The following is an 8,481-nucleotide window of genomic DNA, read 5'->3' as shown; positions in this document are numbered from 1 at the left end:
CATACATGGATCTAATCTACATGGGAAGTAGATAAAAGACAAGATCTCCTGAGTAAATTGGGAGCATGGGGACCATAGGAGAGGATAGAGAGGGAAGGGAGAGGAAGAGAGGAGAGTGGAAGAAAATATATAGCTAAGTAAAAACAATAAAAAAGAAAATTTTTACAAATAGAATTAATCAACATAAAAAATAGATACATCATGATAAAATGGGGTACATACAAGGACTAAAAAGATTAATTTACTATTATAAAAATTAATGTAATTTGTTGTATTGAAAAAATATCTTTAAACATGAAGACCTCAATAGAGGCATAAAAGATACTTGATAAAATATAACATCTATCTACCCCTAATTTTTTAACATTCATTATAGTAGGAAAAAATTTTCAATTCTATAATGAGGAACATATATGTAGGAAATCTCCATCTAATACCATAATTAATGTTGAAGAGCTAAATGCTTTTTACTTAAAATTAGAATCAAGGAATATTTTTAATGTCCGTTCAACAACGTACTTAAGATTTGCTCCATATAATGAGGCAAGATGATATAAAAGATATTCTAACCAGAAAGAAATAAGCAGAACTGTTTCTATTTGAGGACTGCATGATTATCTATGTAGAACAATCCTACAGGTTTTACATAAGAGCTGCTATAATTAATGAATCATTGAGAAATGCAATATTAATATATAAAATAATTATATATCTAGCAACTAACGACTAAAAATTGAAATTTCTCTAGGTGGTGGTGGGGCATGCCTTTAATCCCAGCATTTATGAGAAAGACATGGAATCCCTCAAATCAGATGGTCTATCTAAGCAACATCTGCTGGTCCTGATCTCATGGAGAATGTAAATCTGGAAAACCAAGTATGCTTGGGATGCCACACAAAGTCCCATAAAAAGAATTAGGGACACAAACTGATAACATACTAAGAGATTATTTATGCCTTCACGGTAGAGACTGAATCCAAGCCCTTGCTCATGCTGAATCACTGAACTATATCCACAGCAGAAAAGTGTTTGGGATTTGTGCTTTGATTTGGTTTCTTTGTCATTTGTTCTTATTTTTTTTGCAAGAAAGTCTCACTTTGTAATCCAGTCTATCCCAGAGCTTACTCTGCAGTCCAGGCTGACCCCCAAAATCATCATCCAGCCTAAGTGCTGTAATAAGGGCATGAGCCACAACATCAAGTTTATAGGAGCAGTTTGGTTTTGTTGCATACAAAATTTCTTGACTGTGAAAAACCCTTCAAGTTGCACAATTCTGCCTGAGTCACTCTTTCTTGGCTACATCTGGCCTGCCTCCTGCCCCTTTTCTCCTGAGCTGCATTTGTTACAGCTGGTCTTTGCTGCGTGGAGTACTCTTTTGCTAGAAATTGTCTTAGCTTGCAGTTGCCTCAACATTCTCTCTCTGCTACGTCTGAAATTAGACACTCTGTAAAGATTATTGGGAACCAACACAAGCGATACCATTGCAGAGTCAACACTCCTGAGGGAGTACAAGCACACTGCTTCCAAAAACAACGGAGGAAGCCAAGCCCAAATCCAATTTTCCTCAAGCACACTTGGGAACAACCTCAACACATGCATGTGCATGCATGCACTCACACACACATTCTTCACTGAGAGGTAAATCTCTTTGGGAAAGGCTTTTTTTTGTTCCAAATTACCCAGGATCCACTACTATTCATCTTACTATTTATATCACACACTCACACATGTTGTACACAATGTAGACAAGCACACTGAGACATGCCCCCCCTTCAGGTAGACAGAAGAGGTGCAGATAACCCAGGACTCTGCCCCCCCCCCTGCAGATAGCTAAGGACAGTGTTGGAACTAGAACTCTGCCCTTTTGCTAAGTCAGATCCCAGGTATAAGCTCAGCTAGTATACAGAGTAAGTGTAGGGAAAAGAAGGGTAACTTAGCTGGGCCCTACAGTACCAGTATAATTAAACTGAAAGCAGTAAGGAAGACACTGCAGTTCTATAATTGAAACAAAGGAATGATAGGAATAGCTTCAGTAAGTGAAGCACTAGGAAACAGTGAAAGGTCCACCTTGGTGGAAAGATTGCATGTATGACGAGTTCTGATAAGAGCAAAGGCTAATACGTTCCTTGGAAAAGGAGCACAGCACTGCGTTCAAGAACACAGACTCCTACTAGACTGTCTCTGGGGTGGATCTTAGCTCCTCTAATCACTTGAGATGTAATCCTGCCAGCTTCTTAGACCTGAGTCTCATTTTCCTCACCTTAAAAGTGGGAGCAGAACAGGGTCATCATGAGAGGGTTGAGGATCCGGGGAGTTCATACACATAACTTAGAACAGTGGCTGCTACAGAGACATACTTGTGTGATGTTCCCTGCTATCACTTCTGAGAAGAGCTGTGCACTGCATCTGCAATGTTTCCCAAAGGCCAGTAGATTAAAGGCTTAGGTCCCAGCTGGATACTATTGAGAGGTGGTAAAATCTATAAGACACAGGGCCTGGTGGGAGGCCTTCCCATCACTGGGGGAAGAGATAAATGACCCACCCCTCTCCCTCTCCACCCCATTCCTCTCGTTTATTCTTAGCCCTGAGGCAACTAACTACTCTGCCTTCTGCTCTCTGCCACAATGTATTGCCAGAGGTCCTAACGTAAGAAAACCAATTGACTCTGGAGTGAAGCTTTCAAAACCATAATGCGCAATACATAGTTTCTCTTTATATATCAAATATTTCTAATTCTGTGTTATACTAATGGAAGGAAAATAATATATGGGGATGAAGGCCATTATGGAATAATGTGCAATCGAATCCTTTGGTGTCTTCAATCTCTCTGCCATCCTTCTCCATGACATTAGCTACATGAAGGCATCATTGCTCCTCAAGCGGACACTCCGATCTGCCTCGAGTTGTAGTATTCATCCTACCCAGCACTCTGGAACTCGACCTCAGTTGACTCTCGCCAGCAGCTTAGCCCTGACCTCAGAACCTAGGTTTTTCCCACTATTAACTTTGTTCTTTATTTCACATGATTTAGTAAGCAATAATGTTTAGCAGTTAATGTTTTACCTTTTGTGTGATTGCATGCTATTTGTGCGTGTTCGTGTATATGCATCTGCACATGTGGGGTGGAGATGTATATCAATGCATGGGTACCTCTGCCTGTAGAGTTTTCTAGAAGACAACTTTGAGTGTCATTCCTCAGGTGCCAGCACCCTTCTGTTTGTTTGTTGGAGACAGGTTCTCTCTCTGGCCTGAAACTCACCAAAAAAGCTAGGCTACCTGGACAGTGAGCGTCAGGGGTCTGCATGCCTTTGCTTCCAAAGCATACAAGTCTGTGTCACCCCGCCTGATTCTTTTTGTTGTTGCTTTACAAAGATTCTGCAGTTTCAAATCAGGTCTTCATAAGATGGAAACAACTTTATCCACTTCCCTATCTCCACAGCCTTTCCTTTCTTGTTTCTATTCATAACACAAATGAAACTCTTGTTAAAGCACACCATCTACTTTGCTCAGAATCACTCCCACTGACCATTCCCAGCTCTCTCCTCGCTAGTCTTCTTCTTCCCAAATAATCCCCCTTCTAACTTTCATGTTATCCATGGAAATAAAATATAAGTTCCATGCATGACAGAGAACACGCAATACTTAACAGGATGATAACCAATGCCATGCAGTTTATTCAGTCTAAGTTCTCCAAACGACTCCATGACACGGGTATCCCAGTGATCCAGGTACCCCAGTGACCCTTCCTCACTAATTGCCATAACCGTCTCCCTTCCTCTAAAGCTGGTGCTGATACTCTTATAGCCCCAGACTCCACCAAGAACTAGACCACTGCCTTATCCTCATCAGCCCTCTATTCCAGTCTAGCAATGAGTCCTTACTGCAACCAGTCCAATTTCTATTAGGCTGAACAAATTCAAGCCTGGTTGTATCTTTAGAATATGTCTCTAGGTTCCTGTAATAATGTTTCACTCACCTGTCAAGACGTCTGTGCTCCTTGTGGTTAACACCTGACACAGTAGATATGTCAGGATTACCACTTGCCAAGCCCAATTGTGCCGTGCTCTGCCTGTTGGATTATAATTAGTTCTCTTGCACGCACTGTATGGTCTCTAGGCTTTGCTGTTGGCCTTGGAAGGAAGGTAAAAGTACATCACACAAGTCAACATTACTGTGCTAAGGAGATTGAACTTGATTCGAGATATCAGTTTCCTCTGGAGCTTTTGGTATCTCACTGTAGCAAAATCGAAGATTTGTACCAAGCACTTTAAATTTACATGGATATTTATTAATTTATGCATCTATATGTTTTATAAAGACACAACAGTAATGTTATGCACATGAGTGCACAAATATATTAAACAGTAAGTTAAAAATGAGAAATCCACATCTATGGGTTCTGCATCCTCAGATACAAATAATCAAGAACTGAAAATACTCGGGGCTATGGGTGTGAATTAAATATGCACAAACATATTTCTTATTACTACTCCTCTAAGTAATACTGTATGGAAACACTCACCCCCAGATTAAGATAGTACCTGTTCCAGTGGCTGGAAGGCTCAGGTGAGACCTTTTATATCACCAACCTTGGTGGCAGAGGGACTGTGTCTACCACTAATCCCACAGATTTGAGTAACACATCCCAAACTTTAGAAAGTCCGTGCCAAGAGACCCAATCCACTGCGGTGGATGCGGTTTGGATGTTTATCAACACGAAATGTACCAGAGACTTGGGTACGCCTCCTGTGACAGTGCACAGACCCTCTAAAGCACAATCTAGCTCATCATTGACTTAGGTGATAAAGAGTTTGTTTCCTTCATCACAAGAGCCCCATTCTGGACAGATAAACGTGGTGCAATACCTCATTTTCTAAGGTAGGACACACCTAAGACTTTCCTCAAGAGCAAGGGACTAGTGAAGTATAACAATGGGAAAATCCTAATAGCCTCAATTCCCAAGGCTGACTGTGAGTAGAGCCTCTAGAACAGCTTCAGTGACACAGAGAAAGGCATGTCTCCTATAATTCTATTGTACCCATCATCACCTTGAGCCATGAATCCATTTCAGGAAGAGGAAGCCTATAGCATCTTGGGCCTGGGCCCTACTCCAATAGTATGCTGGTCTTGGGAAGGAGTGGTTGCACAGTGTGACACCACCTGCCTGTGTTGGTGGTCTGTTCATGCACAGTGATCCTGGCAGAATACCATGGTGCCTGACCATAGATCTGTGACTATAGATGAGAGAAATCTGGCCCTACTGGTGCTTACAGTCAATGCCTGTGTGTACTGATTACTTTCTAAGCAACACACCCACTATGGGTTTGGAAAAAATTCTGGGTGTGGCTTGCCCTCTAGTGGTAAAAATGGGGATAACATGCACAAAGAGGACTCCTGGCCAAACTGTACCTTGATGGCCTCATAATGGAAGTGAAAACAGACTCAAAGGCCACTAATGTAGACTTTCCCGAATAGACAGGCACAGATAAAACCCAGTTTAGTAACAAGTTTTTCTTTTTTTATTTATTGAAAAAGAAAACAAACTATCTTTTTTCATTATACCAATCCAAATTCCCACTCCCCCCCACCTCCTCCCAGTCCCTCCACATAGCCTACCACCCCACCCATATTCAATCCTCAGAGAGGGTAAGATACATTGCTTTGGAGAAGGTCCAAGGCCTTCCCCACTATATCTAGGCTGATCAAAGTATTCATCCAAAAGGAATAGGTCCCCCAAAAGCCAGTACATGCAATAGGGATAAATCCTGGTGCCACTGTCAGTGGCCCCTCAGTCTGCCCCAGCCAAACAACTGTCAACCACATTCAGAGGGGCTAGTTTGGTCCTATGCTGGTCCCTTCCCAGTCAGGCTGGAGTTGGTGAGCTCCCATTAGCTCGGGTAGATTGGGTAGATGGGTACATTCCAATGCGTGTACCCATCATGGTCTTGACCTCTTTGCTCATATTCTCACTCTTCCCACTCTTCAACTGGACTTTGGGAGCTCAGTCCAGTGCTCCGATGCGGGTCTCTGCCTCTGTTTCCATCAATTACTGAATGAAGATTCTATGGTGATATTTAAGATATTCATTAGTCTGACTATAGATTGTCAAACCAATCCTGTGCAATACAGGAACTCCCATAGGCATCACCATCCCTGATATCAAGCTCTATTACAGAGCTACAGTAATGAAAACAGCTTAGTACTGGTATAAAAACAGAGAGGCTGACCACTGGAATTGAATAGAAAACCTGGATATTAATTCACATACCTATAAACACCTGATTTTTGACGAAGAAGCTAAAATTATACAATGGAAAAAAGAAGGCATCTTCAACAAATGGTGCTGACATGCCTGGATATCAACATGTAGAAGAATGAAAATAGATCCATATCTATCCCAATGCACAAAACTCAAGTCCAAATGGATCAAAGACCTCATTATAAATCCAACCCCATGGAACCTGATAGCAGAGAAAGTGGGAAGTAGTCTTCAATGCATAGGCACAGGAGACCACTTCCTAAATATAACCCCAGTAGCATAGACACTGAGAGCAACAATAAATACATGGAACTTTCAAAAACTGAGAAGCTTCTGTAAAGCAAAGGAAACAGTCAATAAGACAAAAAGCAGCCTACTAAATGGGAAAAGATCCTTACCAACCCCACATCGGACAAAGGACTGCTCTCCAAAATATAGTAACAAGTTTTTCAATGCACAGATAACATCACACACGCTAAATAGCAAGAAATTATGGAGGACCACAACCTTACTTAGTTAAAATAAAGAGGTTGAAACTGACCACACAGTACAGGAGATCTTGGGTAGAGAATTTCAAACAGCTTTCAAAAAAACTCAATAAACTAGAAGAAAACAAAGAAATTATGCAATACCTTAAAAGAGAAACTTCATAAAGATATGGAAGTTATTAGTAAAATGAAACAGAATTTTTGAGTTGAGGAATACACTCCATGAAATTTAAAATGAGAAAGAAGGTATCAATAGCAGAATAGATCAAAAACAAGGAAAATTAGTAAGCTGTAAGACAGGCTACTAAAAATGTACAGTTTGAAGATAAAAAAGAAAAGGGAATGATGAGAAATGAAGAACGTTTACAGAATTTTGGGGGAAATCTTTAGAGGACAAATAATTAGTATGGTGCTTTATCTTCATTTTCAACTGGACTGAAATTGCACAGGAGATACAGGGATTTACATACAGGTTTCACTAAGGAGGGAAGATCTATTCTGAGTGTAGGTGGCATCATCCCATAAACTAGGGTCCTGGATTGAATAAAAAAGAGAAAGCGGGGAAGGCAGAAGAACATTAGCATTCATCTCTCACTGCTTCCTCACTGCAGACACTGCCATGGCTTCCCACTGCAGACAGTGCCCCCTTTTTAAACCTTTTTTCCCTTATGTTCTTTCTGTTGGGTATTTTATTGTAGCAATGAGAAAAGTAACTCATGCAATTTGGAGAGAGAGTATCCAAAACAATTCGAAAATGCCAAAGATGTAAAAAGCATACTGAAAAAAATATTAATAGAATATTTTTCAAGCCTACAGAAGGACACAAATATCCAGGTACAAAAAAAAAGTCGATATGGTCAACAGTCATATTTTATATAACCAACTCTGCCATAAAATATTTTTAATAAATGATAAAACATTAAAAACATGATTCCCAAGACTACACAAGAAAAGAAACAAATGGCACATATCTCTGTCCTTTTCAGTGTAACAGTATAGACCAAGAGACAGTGGGATGAGGTTTTCCCAGGACTGAGATAAAAAGAACAGGAGCCAAGAATACTATCCAGCAAAGCTGTCCTTGAAAATGCAAATGAGCTGAGGACATTCCCAAACAAACAAAAGCTTACATAATAGATCCACACCAGATCTGCCCTACAAGAAATGCTCAAGGAAGTTCTTCAGGCTGAAAGAAAAAGATATTAATGAGGAAGAAGAAAACGTGGGAAGGGATAAAACAGAGTGGCCGGAGTGTGTACACAGTCATAATATGTTAATATTAGAAACATGTGTAAACCATACATGAACGTACTGTAGAGATAAGAACAATTAAAAAGACTAAGAGCTTCGTTAAATGTTGAGGCAGCGAATAGTGAAAGATATGAAAACAGCACTTGAAAGTCAAAGTGGGGAAAGAGGAAGGTAAGTGTCTATTAGGACATCGACCCTGTTTTTCTGACCTTCTTTGTAACCATATTAACTTACTACCATTTCAAATAGCTTCCAATAATGAAAAAGTCTTTTATAATCCTCATGACAACCACAAAACAAAAGTTTATCACGGAAAAGCAAAACATAATAAGCAAAGAAGCAACACACACACCGTTAGAGTAAGTCACTAAATCATCAAAGTTGACTGCAAGAGACTGAGGAGGAAATAAAAAGAAAAGCAGAACAAAACTTGAAAACAAGAGAAAATAGGTGTGATAATTAGCTTGAATGCATATTGATTAA

Source organism: Microtus pennsylvanicus, chromosome X, assembly GCF_037038515.1.
Source record: "Microtus pennsylvanicus isolate mMicPen1 chromosome X, mMicPen1.hap1, whole genome shotgun sequence".
Lineage (NCBI taxonomy): Eukaryota > Metazoa > Chordata > Mammalia > Rodentia > Cricetidae > Microtus > Microtus pennsylvanicus.
This window is presented reverse-complemented; position numbering follows the sequence as displayed.